Source organism: Chrysochloris asiatica, unplaced genomic scaffold (genome assembly GCF_000296735.1).
Source record: "Chrysochloris asiatica unplaced genomic scaffold, ChrAsi1.0 scaffold00109, whole genome shotgun sequence".
Classification (NCBI taxonomy): Eukaryota; Metazoa; Chordata; class Mammalia; order Afrosoricida; family Chrysochloridae; genus Chrysochloris; species Chrysochloris asiatica.
In genome coordinates this window covers 4,896,200-4,916,226 of record NW_006408627.1, presented here as the reverse complement: position 1 = coordinate 4,916,226, position 20,027 = coordinate 4,896,200, and the positions used below count along the sequence as shown (strand labels likewise).

Sequence of the window (20,027 nt, the reverse complement as noted above, 5' to 3'; positions counted from 1 at the left end):
AGCCTCATTTTTCTCCCATGGAGCAGCTGGTGGGTTTGAACTGGTGACCCTGTGGTTAGCAGACCAATGCTTATCCTATGCCTCACTTTTGTTTTTTTTTTAGCATAGATACATTTAGGTTTCTTTCTCAGCACTTTGACTAAATTCATCACAACTGTTTTAGGAAGCAGGTTATACCTTCCAAGTTTCAATTAAAAATAAACCAAAAAAGAGGTGATTGTGAGGCTCAAACCAACTTTGCAGTCTAGTTTAAAACACTTTTGGGTTTCTGAGCTTACACAAACCCACAAAGTAGATATTCCAGCTATAACTAGGTATTTCTCTGTGATTTTTCAATGCCCGCAGACTTTTGCAGTTCCATGGATTCGCCTAAGTCTGCTGCTAGAAACACTGTACTTTGCTCCAAACAGCCTGCCAGTCCGAGAAAACTAGTGTGAATGACATAAGTGTTTCTTTCATCTGGGTCAGAGGACAGTATGAGACAATACGAGAAGGGAGGGATGCCAGGAGAAAGAAATAAGCTACAGGAACAGGAAGTGAAAAGAAGAAAGACTCCACATACTGTAAAGTATAACTTTCCAGCGGAAGCTCTCCAGCTCTCCACCAAGCCAACGCCCTTGGAGGGCTTCTGGAATCAGTTCAGTCCAGTCAGATAAGAACTCAGAAAAACTGGTGCAAGCAGACTGTGTCTTACCCCACTGCTGCACCAACCAAAAATACAACCAGACACCTGCAGATGTCAGTGACAGTGGTGAGTCTTGGGAGGCCTCCATCACGTTTCAAATGTAGGAATTAGGAAAGTTATCATTTAAAAAATTAGTCTACCATTCTTTTCCTAATTACTATCTAGCCCGGAGTCCTGGTGTGGTGCTGTGGGTTAATGCGCTAGACTGCAAAGTTGGTTTGAGCCTCATGGTTGGCAATTCAAAGTCACCAGCCTCTCCTTGGAAACCCTATACAGGGTTGCTATGGATCAGAACCAACTCAAAGGCACTTAACATTGTCTAGCCCAGCATAAAACATAAACATCATCTTTATGATTAAAAACAGTGAGTTACATTTTTACTTTCTTTGCTTTCTTTCACCTCAGGTGCTTGGGAGCCTGAAAGATATAGGAGATAGCGGCACATGGTACAGAGAAAGAATGGGGTCAGAAGCTCTTTTGACATCTTCCTTCTGTTAGGGTATGTGCCATCATTGCCACCATGCCAACAGAGTTCTAAAGCCGCAGGATGACATTTCTACCCTTGCACCTTACTGACATCTTGGGCAAAGCATCCACTCCCATGCAAATTAACATGCTGAATCATTTATGCTTCTCCGACTGTTGTGAAGTAAGTTCCATATTTATTACACAGGATTTCCCTTTGGGAAATTCTAATAACTAGAATTGACGTTTAGATGGTGTTGTTAATTGCTGTCCAGTCAATTCCAATTTGTAGTTGCATTTCTGAAGAGTGGCTGGTAGATCTGAATCATCAACTCAGTGGTTAGCAGTCCAGTGTTTATTCTACAGCACCATATCAAGGGAAATACATTCCACTGTAATAGAGCATGTGTGCTTTCTCCTACCTTAAGTGCTAAAACAATTAAAGGAAGACATAACAAAAAGAAAAAAAAAAAAAGCAAATTAACAAAACATACCAAATTTCTGTATTCTATATTTTCTTTGAATCTATACTATTTTTCAGCAGATGTGAATTAAAAAAAAATTCTATACATCAATTATTCTATTAAGCTATTTAAAGGTCCTCTGATTCCGCTGTACTTTGCTGCTGACTCTGGAAATATGGATGTTGTAAATGCTGGTTTTGCTAGTTCAGCAGAATATTGAATTGCTATTCAATCCATGCATGTCCCTTGACACATTTTATGTTTGCTTAGAAGGCATGGCTGGTCATGGATTCTCTTAAGTGACAAGAGACTCAGCTTCTGTTGCAACAAAATAATCAAAATACTTAAATCCTCTTTTCCAAATTTTGTTAATATGAAAATTAGGCTGGAAACCTCAACGTAGAAGTTTGTTAGGATACCTGGAAAGAATTCTGTCAATAATTTTGATTGACTAATTTATTTATTCATTTAGCAATTATTTATTGAGTAACTGCTGTGTACCAGAACATGATTCCACTCAAAGGTGATTGCTAAACCAGAAACTTTAAAGTTCTTTTTAAAAATCCTACCTGATTATGGATTTGCCCAGAACCCTGATGTGGAAGGATTTATTACAAAACTCAGTGAAATCATATACAGCTATATGTGACATAAGGAGCTCTGGTAGTGTAGTGATTACTAGTCAGGCTGCTAACCTAAAGGTCCGCAGTTCAAAACTATCAGGTGCTCCGTGGGAGAATGATGATGCTTTCTGCCCCCATAAAGATTTACATCCTTGGAAACCCTATGCAGGGTCACTCTGAGTGGCAAACAACCACCACCACCTCCACCATAGTACATGGAGTTCTGTGTGGCATTGAAGAATAAGCATAAGCAATGGGCTGCTAAACACTAGATCAGTGGTTCAAAACCACCAGACATTCCTTGGAAACCCTATACAAGGTAGCGATGTGTCAGAATTGACTCCAGGGCACACAATAACAGCAATTGCTTAAAATGTACTGATGTAAACAATTTATAAAGTAAAAGCAAACCAATGAGGAAAAAAGAAAAGAAGGAGAGAAGGGGAGAGAGAGAGAAAGGGCGGAAGAGAGAGAGAGAGTGACAAAAGACTGTTACCTATTTTGGACTAGCTAGGTAAGCACCATACTTGGCACCACACAAAATGATACTAAGTACAATCTATTCCTGTTTGCACGAGTTAGTTCTTACATACACACAGAAAGAAAAGAAAGCATTTCTTTAAAGCTACAAAACCATCCCTCTTACCACATTGGCATGTTCTGATAAGAGTTATCTATCAGTCAAGTGAAACTCCATTCTTCAAAAAGAATAAGAGTTGCAAGAAGAACGGGTTCCAGTTTGTTTTGTACTTTATTATCAAAATATCCAAAGCATGCTGATCCTAAAATAGTCTATCAGTAGAGAGCATACAACAATCCTTTCTTATTGATTTTGTCATGTTACAGCAGTCTTCTTGGAAATTCTCTTAAAATTCAATAAACTTTACAATAATTTCACCATGACAGTTCCTTGGTCATTAGAAATATTTGCAAGTAGTGATTGTGTTCATTTGAATTTATATGGATAGGAATTGTTCATGACATTTTAAATTAGTTTAATTTTCTTTTTTTAATGTATAGTTTACGGTGAGTGGGCTTTGTTGTTGTTAAGTGCCTTCAAGTCAGTTTTAACTCACAGCAAGCCTGTACAGGGTTTCTGAGGAGCAACTGGTGAGTTTTAACTGCCAACCTTGCAGTTCAAACCGGCCTTGTGGGCGAGTGTTTATTCTATGGCACCATTCCAGGACTCTGGGTGGGCATTAATGGGGACATATGTAGATGCTGAAATCAGGTTTGAATTCTGCTGTAGAAGAAATAATTTAAATGTTTAAACAAGAAGAATTTTATTAGTTGTGAGAAGTATGCATTTGAGATAAATTTGTTTGATGGATGCCTCCAGTGGGGACACTAGGTAGCCACTATCTGGGCCCATCTTCTAGTATCTGGACCTTACATACTCCCTTTTCTTAGAACAAACACTGGATTCACGTTAAATGAGCAGACTTGCAGAAAATGTTTATAATCCCTGTTTCCAATGTGGACTTCCCTGCTGACATCTGCCCCTACTCCAGTGGCACATCCTCGCCGTCCAGTGGGCCCCTAAAAAGTCCAGTGATTGTTAGGATTTTGTGGTCTCTGAGTGTATGGTCTCTAAGATATCGCCAAATCACATACTCTGTCTTATGTTTCTTCTCACCGAATAACCCATGCCTATTTGACAGATTTTTATAAGAGTCTAAAGTTGTGTCAATGCCCATTCCTTTAGCTGAATCCATTGAGAGAAGATAGTCAGTCAATTAGAATTTAATAGCTTTGGTGAAGAGACCCAAAATACTGATACTACTTTAAGTCACTCTATACATTTCCAGTCAACCAACTGTACAAGATCCAAATTTGTGCTCATTCCAGAGAAAAGTGACCCAACAAAATACAGAAATCATCAAACACTATCATCAGTATCACATGCAAGTAAAATTTTACTAAAGATAATTCAAAAAACTGATGCAGCAGTACCTCAACAGGGCACTGCTAGAAATTCAAGTCAGATTCAGAAGAAGATGAGGAATGAGGGAAGGCATTACTGACATCAGATGGATCTTGACTGAAAGCCGAGAATACCAGAAAGGTATGTACCTGTGTTTTATTAACAATGCAAAGACATTCAGTTGTGGAATCATAACAAACTATAGATAACATTGCAAAGAATGGGAATTCCAGAACACTTAATTATACTCAGGTCAGACTTATACATAGACCAAGAGGCAGTCGTTTGAACAGAAAGAGGGGATATTGCAAGATTTATAATCAGGAAAAGTATGCATCAGGATTGTATCTTTTTTACCATACTTATTAAATATTTGTGCTGAGAAAATAATCTGAGAAACTAGACTACATGAAGAAGAATGTAGCATCAGGCGTGGAGGAAGACTTAATAACAACCTGTGATACGTAGATAGCACAAACTTGCTTACTGAAAGCAAAGTACTTGCTGATGTAGATCAAATAAAACAGCCTTCAGTATGAATTTGTTGTTGTTGTTAGGTGCCATTGAGTCAGAACCAACTCATAGCGACCCCATGCACAGCAGAATGAAACAATGTCTGATTCCGGGCCAACCTCACTACCACTGCCACACTTGAGTCCATCAATGATGCCATCTGGCCAATCCATCTCGTTAGGGGTCTTCCTCTTTTTCTTTGTCCCTCCATCTTACCAAGCATGATATCCTTCTCCAGCGACTGTTCCCTCCTGAGAATATGTCCAAAGTATGAGAGACGAAGTTTGCCCCTCTTGGTCTCTAAGGAGCACTCTGGCTGCACTTTTCCCAAAACAGATCTATTGGCTTTTTGGCAGCCCATGGCACTTTCAATATTCTCCTCCAACTCCATAATTCAAAGGCATCAATTCTTCTACGATCTTCCTTATTCACTGTCCATCTTTCTCATCCATATGAGGTTATTGAAAATACCATGGCTTGGGTCAGGCGCACCTTAGTCCTCAAGCTGACATCTTTGCCCTTCAACACTTTAAAAAGTTCCTGTGCAGCAGATTTGCCTAATGCAATACGTCGTCTGATCTCTTGACTGCTGCTTCCATGAGTGTTGAGAGTTGATCCTAGAAGAATGAAGTCCTTGACAACTTCAATCTTTTCTCCATTGATAAGAATGTTGTTTATTGGTCCAGTGGTGAGAACTTTTGTTTTCTTGACATTGAGATGTAATCCATACAGAAGGCTGTGCTCTTTGATCTTCATCAGTAAATGTTTTAAGTCTTCTTCACTTTCAGAAAGCAAGGTTGTATCATCTGCATATCGCAGGTTGTTAATGAGTCTTCCTCCAATCCTGATGCCATATTTTTCTTCATAGAACTCAGATTCTCGGATTATTTGCTCAGCATACAGGGTGAATATGTATGGTGAAAGAATACAATCTTGTTGCACACCTTTCCCAATTTTAAAACATTCAGTGTTTCCATGCTCTGTTCGAACAACTGCTTCTTGGTCCACGTACAGATTCCTCATGAGTACAATTAAGTGTTCTGGAACACTCATAGTTCATAATATTGTCCATAGTTTGTCATGATCCACACAATCGACAGCCTTTGTGTAGTCAATAAAGCACAGGTAAACATCTTTCTGATATTCTCTGCTTTCAGCCAAGATCTATCGGGCATCAGCAATGATATCTCTCATTCCATGGCCTCTTCTGAATCCAGCTTGAATCTCTGGAAGTTCTCTGTCAATGTATGATTGTAGCTGTTTCTGTATTACTTTTAGCAAAACTTCACTCACTTGAGATATCAAAGAGATTGTCCGATGATTTCCGCATTCTGTTGGGTCCCCTCTCTTTGGAATGGGCACAAATAAGGATCTCTTCCAATCTGTCGGCTAGATAGTTATATTCCAAATTTCTTGGCAGAGATGAGTGAGTGTATGAATTTACAACACATAAATTACCAACAAGTAAAACTCCTTACAACTGGACTAATAACCAACAACATGTTAAATGGAGATAAGATTGAAACTGTCAAGGATGTCATTTTACTTTGCTCTACAATCAACACTTAAGACAGCAGAAGTCAACAAATCAAATTACACATTGCATTGGGAAAATCTGCTGCAAAATACCTTTTTAAAGTGTTAAGGAATAAAGATGTCACAGTGAGGACTAAAATGTGCCTGTCTGTCCCAAGTCAAGATATTTTCTATCACCTCATATGCGTGTCAAAGTTGGACAATATATAAAGAAGACTTGAGAAGAACTGATGCATTTGAAGTATGGTGTTGGAAAGAATATTGAAAGTCCCACAGATTTCCAGAAGAACAAATAAATCTGTCTTGGAAGAATTACTGCCAGAATGCTCCTTAAGTGCAAAGATGACAAGACTTCCTCTTAGGTACTTTGGACATGCTATCAGAAAGGACCAGTTCTTGGAAAATAGCATCATTCTTGGTAAAGTTAAAGGTCAGTACAAAACAGGAAGTCCCTCACCCTCCCCACCCCTCTGCCCCCTAGATGGATTGACACAGTGACTGTAACCATGGGCTCAGACATAACAACCATTATGAGGATTTTTTCCTGTTGTGTATAGGGTTGGTATGAGTCGGAGCCGATTTGATGGCACCTAAAAACAACATATACTATGTATTCTATTTAATCTCAATGTACTAAGATTCTTTGTGAGGTGTTAACTATGCCAGTTGTTAAGTGCCATAGAGTTGGTTCCAATTCATAGTAACTCTTTATAGGGCTTCCAAGAAGTGGCTTGTAAGTTTGAACCAATAACCTTGTGATTCAAACTGACCTTGCAGTCCAGTGCTTTATCCCATATTAAAAACTATTGATGTGGGTTTCCACATCTATCTACACACTAGATCATTAAGAATGCACGAACAATTGAAATGCTAAGCACACAAGCCACTATCATTTTTTCCAACCTTTGTGTTTTGTTAAATGCTGTGGAGTCCATTCCAACTCACAGCAACACTTTATAGGGTTTCTAAGGAGTAGCTGGTGGATTTGAACCTCCAGCCTTGTGGTTAGCAGTCTAGTGCTTATCCAATAACACCACACCAGCCTTCATTTAGTACCCCATTTTCCTTCTCAAAGAGATGTGATCTTTTTTTATCACTAAAGAGATGGATTTTCCCCCAGTTCGAGTGCATAAATCATAATTGTTTTCTTGCCTATAATGAAAAGACTGAGTATAGGTAAAAGGAAAGAAGTCTCAGTAAATTAAGGGCTTAATAGGAAGTTCAAAGTCTAGAATAAAATAATATAGATGAAAGAAGGAAGAGATGGAGAGAGAACATAAATGTGTTAAAGTATTTAATTTTTTATAAATTAAAGATATTTACCAAATATATAACTAAAGACTAATCTTTTTTCTTAACTAGGAATGCTTAACTGAATGGAGGGAAATGTGTTTGAACAGACTGGTATGTACTTTGAGGCCAGTATCAGTAATCTCTAAGCCTTTTAAACCTCTTTGCATGTTGCAGTAAGCTAGTTATCTAAAGAATAAACACAGATACTATTCAAGGCTTCTCTTAGCTGTTGACACCAACTATGGTTCAGTAAGTGGCCAAGTTTTGATTCCTTCTTCTTAGAATTTGTGCATGGGTATGCATAGACACTACATTTAAACATACTGGATTATAATAATCATAGTGATGCATATAGTCTTACATTTTCTAAACAATAATATTAGAGGACCTCCATCACAACTTTTTCATTCTGGTAACGTTGTTGGGAAGTGCCGTTGAGTCGGTTCTGACCTATAGTGACACTGTATAGGATTTCCAAGGAGCAGCTGGTGAGCTTGAACCACTGACCTTGCAGTTCAAATGGCTTTGCAGTCTGGCCCATTAACCCACAGCGCCACACATTAACACCTTTTGAAAAAGTTGCCAACTTTACATCATGGTAGCAAAAAAGTCAATACACTACAGGCTGCAATACACAAGGGCCAATTGTCCCTCTCAGGTTCCACATCTATCAAACGCAACTACTGCTGTTAGATCTCAACTCATATGGGAAACATGACAATGGTTAATTTAGTTGTTTCTGATCACTATTCCAGCACTCATAGACAGAGAGTAAAGGCAAGAGGGTATGAGGCTCTTAATAATCTACAGGTACATACAACACTTGGCATTCCAGTTTTGAGTATTAATATCTTCTGAACAGATATAATTCAAAAGTAGGACAAGTGATTTTGATACTATATGCTATTTGCTAATGTTTTGAATAAATTTAATATTCATTGCATATTAATAACGAATCATACTTTTAACAGTTTTCATAGCCTATTCAGGGAGTCCTGCATGGTGCTGTGGGTTAATGAGCCAGACTGCAAAGCCGTTTGAACTGCAAGGTTGGCAGTTCAAGCTTACCAGCTACTCCTCGGAAATCCTATACAGGGTCACTATGGGTCGGAACAGACTCGACGGCACTTCACAACAACAACATAGCCTATTCAAATGGAGACCAATTTTATATAAAATTGTTAAAATACACTTTTTATTTTTATTTGTATTTGATTAATCTCAGCAATAGAATGCAACTAAATTAAGGCACATCATTCCACAAGTTGACAAGATGATTTTAAAGAATTTTCCCTTGGTTTCATTTCTACTGATTTTGAATTTCCACAACCCTGCTACTATTCTGTTTTTACCCCTAAAATTAGGACAGTTGAAGTACTTTTCAGTATGAGTATGGTGATCTCTCATTTCAATATATTCTCTTTTCCCGCATTTCCAATTTAACAGTTAAAAAAAAAAACAAACTTATTCTCAACCTGTCTATAGAATACCAAATTTCCCCTTCCTTAGAATATTGTTTTTCTAATATTTCTAAACAACACCCGTGTATTTACTTATATACAACATGATGTATCTCCTCTGTCTTTTCTGTAGGTTCAGTTAAGCAGCCTATATACAATACTGGTGCAGGATTAAAGTGAGTGTTCTTACCAAAGAATAATGCTTTGGATTCCTATTGTATTCAGGATGAGTACACACTTTCACAAGTGTACCAAGTAATTGCATTGTTCTTATGTACAAGAATGCTGTACTATAAAGCTTAAATATGCCAGTAGAAGAGCTTTATATGTTGGTTGAGACATTTTGAAGCATGTAAAAAGAAAGCAAACTAGCATTTGGTATCCTTATTGTTCTCAGAGTTTCTTAAATCACACACACGCACGCCCACCACACACACACATTTTTTTTTAAATGACTGAGTAGAAGTTTTTGTTTTGGCAAACACAAACACAGAAAGAACTTCCAGATTACTTTTATCTTCAGATCAGACTTCAAGGCACTCTCTCTAAAGTTTCAACCACTACAATGTGGGCAGAGGAAAGACTATATAGTATAACAAGGATTTAACAAAAAACAATTCAAATTTACATCTAAAACTGTTTTCATGTGCCTTCAGTTCAACAATGGAATTCAGTATATGGAACGGCTATGTCATTTGGCAGCAGCAATAAATGAGAGAATCCAAAAAATGCACTCTAATGACCACATTTCAGCTTGAAGGAACCGCACATGTCCAATCTGTTGCCACTGTATTGACACAGTGGAGGGCTGAACGGATCCTGACAGAAAACAAGGTATAAACAAAAGCACACACCGTCTAGGTCCTGACATTGTGGCAATACACAAAGAAACCCAAATGATTAAACAGAACCAACAGCAATACCTGGCAGTTTGTTTCCAAATTGACACGAAAACACCAGCTTTCACCTTGCACAAACACACACTTCGGTGGTGGTCAGTGACAAATGCAGCCTGTACTTGCTGGCTGGTCGGCAGAACAGCTGCTCTGTCCTGAGCTTCTTAAAGCTCATTCGAGTCTGATTCGGGTGCTACTCTGTTTGCAGTGGTTTCTCCCATGACTCCATCAGCCAGGAATGGAAACCACCGACTCTCTCCCCAGCACTAGTGGGCTTCCAGCAATGAGCTCAGGTAAAAATGCTGAGACCTGCAAGGTCACCACAAGGTGAGCATAGGCGGAGGGGGGTGTGGGGAGTATATTGGGAAGAGGAACACTGTCAAGGAAAGACTTAAATTCCAGGGACCTTGCTTGCTTTTCAAGAGCTTCTGGACTCCATAAATCAGAGCTGGGACAATAGGAGGTCAGAGAAGGCATAAATCTGAAATCCCAAAATGGCATGTGGCCAATCTGCTAACCCAGGAGCGCACACTAAAGAACTCCTGTCTCTGACTCTCTCTCCCTCTCCCCACTGTATGTGTATCTCACACACAGACTTCAGTGTAGCTATTCTAATTGTCCAGAAAGCCTTCTCAAGTCAAAAAGGCTTAAAGAAGAGGTTTTTATCCTTTGTTTTTTCTTTCATTTGTTTTGTTTTTCAATTTTTTTGGGTAAAAATTTATAGAGCAAGTTAGTTTTAGAAAATTAAAATATCTAAAATCATTTTTCCAAGAGAAAAATTATTTCTGGTCCATAAACTGGGCCATACTAATTAATACTTACAATCTGTGTGCATAGTGGAATTATGCAAAATCCCCATTTTAAACAAATAGTTCAGAACTGACTGGGAGAATGAATTAATATCTTTGATAAAAATTCCTACCATTTTTTAATCAAGATTGGTCTTGACTTATGTTCATTTTCATTTTGAGAGGTCTTTAAGAAGGCAATTTTTATATAAAGTGTAATCGCCTTATTGTTGTTGTTGTTGTTAAGTGCCATCGAGTATAGGTATATATTATAAATACATATAAACATGTTTCCTTATAGGTTTATAATTCTCATATTGTTTACATTTGCGAGTGCTTTGTGTATTTTTTTTAAGGTACATGAATGTTTACTGACGTTTAGATTAATTTCTTTAACAGGATATGATTCTTTTCATTGAGCCACTTCCCTTCCCCCTCATCCCAACCATCACTGTTTACCAGCCTTTAAGTTGAGCAAATTATCTAATCTCCTCAGAGGAGTTTTCAAAAAGTTCCTCAAGAAATGTAATTAAAAGATAATGAAATTTTCCTACACACTTTTTGAAACCCACTGGTATATATCAAAAGTATACATTGGTATTTATTTCTTAGTAGTGTTGACTTTATCTACCTTATGTTGGTGTAAGAAAGAAATAGGACAGTGTGTTTGAGAAAGTGCTTTGCAAATTGTAGAGTGCTACGGAAAATGCTTTTATAATATTGGTGTTCCTTCAATTTCCCTGGTTAGTACCAGTTTCCGTCTGTGTTCTCAAGGAGAACTCTTAGGATTTCACAGGAACATATTTGCTTTGAGTGGGCTATAAATAGGGTCTCAAATTTTATTGAACTGCCTTCCTCCACGTGGTGGATCTTTATGGCAGGGACCACATGGCCAGAGTTGGTTAGTTGTGAGCAACATGAGCACTGTCTGGTCTTTGAGGCAGAACCAAACCAGCTGAAATGCTGACAGAACACTCACGTGATTGGGGCTGGTTTGATAGTTTGTGAGTTTACTGGCATGTTCAAGGGAGCTATCGACGGGCATTAATGAAGGGGAAAGTTTGGAGATGGAATGCCAAGTTCATTGCTGAGTTAATTCAGTAACAAATGCATCTGGGCATCGTGCTAGTGTTCCTACAGTTATGTGTGCATTATTTTAGAGGTTGGGCTGTGGGAGGGAGAAAGAGAAAAACAGGTGGAAAGAAACTACCAATGAGAGCAGCTGTCTTATAAAACATATAAGGCTAGGAACTTTATAACAATTATCTCAGCTAATCCTCAGTTAATAACTTTATGAGCTAGTTGTTCTTATTCCCATTTCGTGGATGAGAATAATTAACCTATATGCAGTTACAAGTGAGTGGTGGAGTTAGAATTCCAATCAGGTCTGTGTTGGCTGGAGTCCATACTCTGGGGGAAAATTAGTTAACTTATAACTTTGCTCAGAGACACAAAGAGAGTGAAGTTTGGTTTTCATATAGTGGGGGAAGGGAAATCAGGAATGAAAATTATCAAGAAAACTTGAGGACAATTTATTAGGCAAAATAACTTTTATAAAGACTATAGAGACTTTTAGAAACACACACATATGCCTATATATGTTTAAGCCAATTAAGTTGTTTCAAGATGTAGAAGATTCATTCTTGTCAATCCATGCTTATCATTCTTTTCATTTCATCCTGCCTGTCTTCAAACTGAAGTTAGTTTAAAGGTCCTTCTCTATAATAGAATGCCATTTGCTCTTCAAAATACAACCTGATTGTATTTTTTTTTTTTCTGTTTTACTTTGCTTAAATTACAAACTCAGGGAATGCCCATAAGAAAAGTCCCTCTGTCAAACTTAAATGTAGCAACATAACATTGTTTTCAACTTCAGTTTGGAGAATAGCAGACGAGTCATACTTCAGACCTCTGGGCCTGAAGATGGTAATAAAGTGGCAGATACTTTCTACCAATTTTATCTTAAAGTTAGAGGCTGAATCTCAATTGTAGCCACACGTAGTAATATGTTTCTGCCCTTCTGTTTCTTTATGTCATTCCCATCTGCCGAAGAAATCATTAAATTGTATCCACAAGCCAGAAGTTCAGTTCATACCAAATCTTCAAAGTAAGGTAAGTTGCTCCTGCCTCCAAGCCCACTTTTCCAGACTTTTTCAATCTTTTTTGAGTATGCCACTGGCTGATTATACCTTGCCTTTCTTTGAAAATGTCCATCTGCCAAGTGCACCATCCAAAATCCCTTCAAACACCAGCTTTCTCATCCTCTCCAAATCTAGCCTCAGAAATGTAAAAGGCATGCAGCCCAAATCAGTAAGTTTAAAATATTATTTTTTAAGAAAGAACTATAAGAGGGCCACTGACAAAATTGACAAATAAATCCACATAAATAGTGGAAGAAATGAGTAATAAGCATAGGTACTTTTTAGCTTAAAGCTATTGAAGTTGAATTCTGGATGGGAACAACAATAACAACCCCAAACCTTATTAGTATCCTTAACACATAAGTAAAATTTTTGCTGAAGATAATTTAAGAACCATTGCAGCACTGCATCAGCAGGAAGCTGCCAGAAATTTAAGCTGGATTCAGAAGAGTACGTGGAATGAGGGATATCATTGTTGACATTCAGATGGCTGAAAGCAGAGAATGTCTACCTGTGTTTTATTGACTAAGCAAAGGTATTTGACTGTGTGGATCATAATAAACTATGGATAACATTGCAAAGAGTGGGAACTTCAGAACTTTTAATTGTGTTCTTATAGCACCTGTATATAGAACAGAACATGTAGACATTGTGTGGTTTAGAATCAGGAAAGGTTTGCATTAGGGTTCTATTCTCTCACCGTACTTATTCAGCTGGAATTCAGAGCAAATAATCAAAAAGTTGGGCTATACTAAGAAGAATACAGCATTAGGACCAGGAGGAAGACTCATTAACAACCTGTGAGAATATGCATATGGCAGAATCTTGCTTCCTGGAAGCAAAGAGGACTTGAAGCATCAATAGATGAAGGTCAATGACTTGAAGAATCAGTAGATGAAGCTTTCAATATGGATTAGTGCAAACAAAAATCCTTATAACTGGACCAATCAACAATATAATGATAAAGAGAGAAAAGATTGAAATTGTCAAGGATTTCATTTTACTTAGATCCACCATCAAGTCTTATGGAAGCAGCAGTCAAGAAATCAAAAGATGTATTTCATTGGCTACATTTGTTAAAGAGCGAAGACGTCACTTTGAAGACTAACATGCACCTGACCTAAGCTATGGGATTTTCAATCGCCTCATATGCAAATGAAAGCTGGACAAGGAACACAGAAGAAATGATGCGTTTGAATTATGGTGTTGGCAAAATATATTGAAAGTACCATAGACTGACAAAACAAACAAATATCTTGGAAGAAGTACAACCAGAATTTTCCTGATAAGTGAGGAATGGCGAAACTTTATCATATTTTGGACAAATTTGTCATACTTTGGACACATTATCAAAAGACACCGGTTCCTGGAAAAGGCCATCATCACATACTTGGTAAAGTGGATGGTTAGTGGAAAAGCAGGAAGACCCCCCAAAGAGACAGATTGACACAGTGAATGTAACAATAGACTCACACAGAACAACTGTGAGGATGGCTCAGGACTGAGCAATGTTCCATTCTGTTTTGAATAGAGTTGCTTTGAGTCAGAGTTAAGTTAATGGCACTTAACAACAACAATGCTTAACAGCAAGAATCTGCATAAAAGAAGTCTTCAGCTACTCAATGTTCATTTCATACCAAGTTTGGTTTAGATGATTCATTGTGAAGCTCACTGTTGTTGTTGCTGTTAAGTGCCGTCCAGTAGGTTCTGACTCACAATGACCCTATATAGGGTTTCCAAGGAGTGGCTGGTGAGCTTGAACTTCCAACCTTGCAGTTCAAACCAACCTTGCAGTCTAGCTCATTAACCCGCAGCACCACACCAGGACTCCTACGACCCACCTTTTCTAACGCTATCATATCTATATAATGAAACATCAAATAAAAAAAGACATTAATTTATTATGAAGAAGCTTAAGTGGTGCCAGTAGTTTGTATTCAGCTGCCAACCCAAAGATGGGTAGTTTCAATTCATTCAGCAGCTCCATGGAAGAAAGATCAGGTGATCTGCGTCCATAAAGATTACAGTAACAAAGCCCTAATGTGCAATTTTACTCTGCACAAATGGGGCTAACTATAGCAGCTAACAACAACAACAACAATCTATTATGAAGGCTACGTTGTTGTTGCTATTAAGTGCCGTCAAGTCCGTTCCTACTCATAGCGGCCCTGTACAGGGTTTCCAAGGAGCAGCTGGTAAATTTGAACTGTCGACCTATAGTTACATGTACCATGTCAAACTGAACAGTTACTATAGCTCACTCACAAACCAACTTTATTTCTGAGGGAGGAAGAAACAACCACTGTCAGAATTATTTTTAAAAAATCCAGAAATGATTGCAGTGAGCTTTTATTAAGATGAAATGGAATAACAAAGAAATAATAAAATGGAGAAACAGATTTTTGGCACTCTCTTGCATTTATTATGCTGTTCCACTGAGGTATTTTGCTTTTCAAACACAACAAATAAGAGCTCTCCTGGTTGTGAAAGCCTCCATTTCCTTTCTTGAATTTTGAGATACCAATTTAAGAATCATGTATTTAAAAGGAAACTTGCATTGAAGTTTGAATGTATGAAGAAGAAAGCATTTGGAAGTATTGGTCAACATTTGTAATTTGTTAAGAAAGTAAATGAGTTGTGTTGGTTTCCCATTTGGGTCTTGCTAGCTTTCAAGACAATTATGATGTTTCCTTTACACTAGCTTCAAACTCTTACAACCTTTCCACTTAAAGGGGAACTGGGTTCATAGGAGATACGAATGAAGCGGTTCCTAGTTCATAAACCGAGGAAAGTCTTTTTGTAATAATTTGTTGTTTTCCACTCCCTTCCATTTGGTTCCTTTTCTCAGGCCTTAGAAGCCATTCCTAATTAGAACACCTATTAGCAATAGAGAGAAAATGCTGTTGAAACATTGAAATTAAGTTAGATGAAATTGATATAAATATTTAGCACTCCCACCTATTTAAGTTGACTTTTTTTAGACATACAAGAGAGCTTAAAAAGTTCATGGAAAACTTCTATTTTTCCATGTACCTTTAGAAGGCTCCTCATCCTGGTGTGGCATTGGAGGATAAGTATTTGACCATAGGTTTGGTTTGAAACATAAAGTTGGTGATTCAAATCTACCAGCCACTCCTTAAAAACACTGTACAAGGTCACTATGAATTGAAACCTACTCAATGGTCCTTAACAACCACAACAACAACAACAACAATGTATATGTGAAGTTTCTTAACCTACTATAGGCAATATACTATATAGCAAAAACCAGGAAATTGAAAACTTAATGAGAAGTTACAATTTACTGTGTTTTCAGACTTAAGTTTGTTTTATTATTGTTATTAAGGGCCTTTGAGTCAGTTCTGACTCATAGTGACCCTGTATAGGGTTTCCGAGGAGGTGCTGGTGGGTTTGAACCGCTGACCATGTGGTTCAAACCAACCTTGCAGTCCAGTGCATTAACCTTTTCCTTAACGCGAAAAGAAAAGTTATCAATAATGTTTCTACCCCCAAGTTGTAAAGAACCATTGTCCTAGTTTTGTTTAAATTTTGTTGAGTATGAAGCTTTCCTAAACACATTTAAGTGATTTTAGGAAAAGAAATGCTTATGAGTATGAAGAAAGAAAGAAAAAAACAAATGAATGATTATCTCTTTATGCATAGAGGAGAAGGAATTCCTGAGCATTAAAAGCTATTTTTAGGTTGTAGTTTCAGCAATCACTAGACATATTTGAAATACATCTTTGTAAAAATATAGACTTGCTGTATAATTGTCACCACCTCAAGGCATGACAAGACATTATAGCCAGATGAGTCACAGGAAGAGCTCTCAGTGGCTTGGCTGTCTGAACAAGGTGATTACAGCTTCAACTGCTGTTCCGTCAGAGCCATGTGTTAAGGAATCTTTCAGGAAGCCTTTGCCACACACACAGCCATCATGAATGTTCCTGTTTCCTAACACATGGATCCTTGAAAAGAAAACTTTCAAAAGCATCAGTATTGCTGCCCTGCCAGTTGTTAAATAAATTGCCATGGTATTATAATGATTGAAATTTAGATGAATATGTTGTCAAGGTTTTGGAGATGTTTTTTGATAATAAAACACTTAAAAAATAGTGAGTGTAATGTGTTCTAAATTTTGTAATGAATATTTGAAAGTGCATGGTGCTCTGGAAGTGGAGAGGATTACACATTGGGCTGCTTAATCACAAGATAGCTTTCCAAACCCTAGCAACGCACTGAGTGGGGGAATGCTGAGGCTTTGTGTTCCCGTCAAGATTTAAAACCTCAGAAACACTATACAGGTTATCTATAAGTCGGAATCAACCCAATGGCACTTAATAGCAACAACACTGAAAAAACTGGGAGATACACATTAAAGATTAATAGTTTGTTAATTAGTAGCCCTATTGGTACAGTGATTAAAGTGCTCAGCTGCGAAATGGAAGGTCGGCAGTTGGAACCCACCAGATACTACAGGGGAGAAACATGTGGCAGTGTGCTGCATAAAGATTTTAGCCTTGAAAATCCTATGGGGGCTATTCTACTCTACCATATAATTGCACTATGAGTTAGAATCAGCTTGATTTTGGGGGGCTCACTGTTAGTAAGATGATAAGAAATTTCATTTTCTTCTTAATCATTTTTGCATTTTCTAAATATTCTGCAATGATAATTACTACAATGTAAAAAAAAAAAAAAAAGACAATAATTCTTGTTTATGATGTTGCTGGTTGTTGTTAAGTGCCATTGAGTTGGTTCTGATTCATAGTGACCTTGCATAGGGTTTCCAAGGAGTTGCTGGTGGTTTTGATCTGCCAACCTTGTGGTTTGCAGACCAGTGCTGATCCTACAGTGCAATACCAGGATGATTTAAAAAATGTATTTCTTGGCAAAACTCATTTACTGTACTTATAATCATTCAAGTGGAAAATTACAGTGCTCAGACTTGTTATTATCACTCTTACCATGTGTATTGAAAATATTTATGGGTGCACATTAGACAATATTAGATACTTCAGTATTATAAGGAAAACGTATATGACTTCATTGACTTTTAGAAAATCGAAAGGAAAAATGGGAAATCATGTATGTATTTATGCCTGTGTATGTGTACAAACAACTATAAAGAATGGATACAATACAATTATAAGTATCATGATATACAACCATAAATATATATTCATAGCTTTAGATTAATTGTTCATTTCTTGAAGGAAAGTGATGAACTGACAATAAATACATAATTATCTTTTAAAACATGATCTTGATTTTAGCATGTATTTCATGCTAATATGGTAACATACATTTGCTTGGGAGGCAAGCAAGACAGTTAGGGGTGGGAATGTATTGCTGATGCTCTTTGGTCTTTCTTGCATTTTGCCTGTATTCCATATATCTTTCTGGCACAGCCAGGTGCTTCCTGGTTGAAAATTCAGAATTAAAAGAAAACAAACCAATTAAATCAAGGGTAGTCTTGGGTCCTCAATGTGCATTCCTTTGGAACTGAAGTCAGGAGCACAAATGGTTTTGTGTCCAGGCAGAATATTTGTGGACTCAGCTTAAATTATATTCGCTGGCCTTGTATGGTTTGTTTGAATGTTTCCTGAGAAAAACAAAACAAATAATATTTGAGGAACATAAACTGAGCATTTTTCTTTTCAGTAGTTAAGACGTGTGTGTCAAGTACCGTCGAGTTAGCAGTCTGGTGCTTATTCTACAGGGCCACATGAAGACTCCAGTAAAGACATTGTTGTTAAGCGCCATCGAATCATTTCCTACTCATAACGACCCTGAATAGGGTTTCCGACGAGCGGCTGGTGAGCTTGCACGTCAACCTTGTGGTTCAAACTGACTTTGCAGTCCAGCGCATTAATCCGCAGAGTCAACAATATGTTTTCCTAAATTTTCTAACATATTGATACGGAGGAAAACTTTATTAGCTGAACAGAGATATATTTCCAAAGGAATGAGTTTTGTTCCTTAGGTAGGTACTGTTGCTGTAGTTAAGTACCACTGAGTCGGTTCCGACTCATAGTGGCCTTGTAAAGAATTTCCAAGAAGTGGCTGGTGGGTTTGAACTGCTGACATTGTGTTTCAAACCAATCTTATGGTTCAGTGCTTATCCTACAGCACCACAACACGACTTCCTTGAATAGGGTTTAGTTGTTGTTAAGTGCTGTCGAGTCTATTCCAACTCACAGAGACCCTGTATAGGGTTTCCAAGGAGTGGCTGGTGAGTTTCAACTGCACACAAATAAAATTAGTACTTCACTATACTCTAAAGAATTATTAAGCTGAGGACTAATTAATATAAAAATATGGTATTTTCAAAACAACAATTTACAATAAATTCTCTTACAAAAATAAATACTTTACGTATATCTTCTTACTGACAGCAACTTAATAAACAAATCTATATGGTTAGATTGTTTCTGCTCTACAACTAGGTTAGTGTTAGAGCTCCAGAGATATTTCTGGAAGCTGAATAACGATTTTGGGTGTGCGTTAAGTGCCATTGAGTTGGTTCCAACTCATAGCAACCTTGATTAGGGTTTCTGAGGAGCAGCTGATGGGTTTGAACCACCCAACCTGTGGGTAGCAGTTTAGTGCTTATCCTACAGCACCAAATAATGTTAGAGAAAATGTAAACTTGATTTTTATGCAATGAACCAATCACTCTGCTACATTTCACCTTGGCTGATAAAAAAAATATAATTGAAAAATTCCTAATTCATGAAACAATAAAATAGTGGTAAAAATTTGCTTTATGTATTAGATTCTACTATGAAAAAAGACAAGTATCTTAGTTTCATCTATTCTAAGGAAATAGTCACAGTAGGTCATCTGTTCAAATTTTAGGAATTTACTATTAGGACAAGTTTATGTTTTATATTTAAATATTTTACAATTGGTGGTTGGTGGTTATATGTCATAGAGTCAGGTCCAATACATAGTGACCCTATATAGGGTTTTATGGGAACAGAAAGCCACACCTTTTTCCCACAGAGTAGCTGGTGGATTCCAACTGCTGTCCTTTTGGTAATGAGCCCAAATTGTAATCCACTATGCTACCAGGGCTTCTAATTTTACAACAAAACAAGTTATTTATCTATAGTTCTTCACCTGCAGTTTTCTGTTATCAATTTTGTTTTTATATTTAGTATAGCCATAGTGGTATAGCATTGTAGGATAAGCACTGTACCACAAGGTCAGCTTGAATCATTCACAAAATCAGTT

At 37.4% G+C, this 20,027-nt stretch overlaps 1 protein-coding gene across 3 annotated transcripts in view; it reads right to left on the bottom strand.

Moving 5' to 3' along the window:
* ARHGAP24 (Rho GTPase activating protein 24) overlaps window positions 1–20,027 on the bottom strand; it is a 625,449-nt gene that overhangs the window by 227,914 nt on the left and 377,508 nt on the right. Inside the window, exon 1 of one of the 3 annotated variants that reach the window (XM_006867736.1) lies at window positions 9,931–10,016. The exons of the other annotated variants lie outside the window; for them this stretch is intronic. The gene's annotated coding sequence lies outside the window, so the exon portion shown is untranslated. Of the gene's footprint in view, window positions 1–9,930; window positions 10,017–20,027 lie in introns of those variants that run through there. 3 annotated transcript variants of the gene reach the window in all.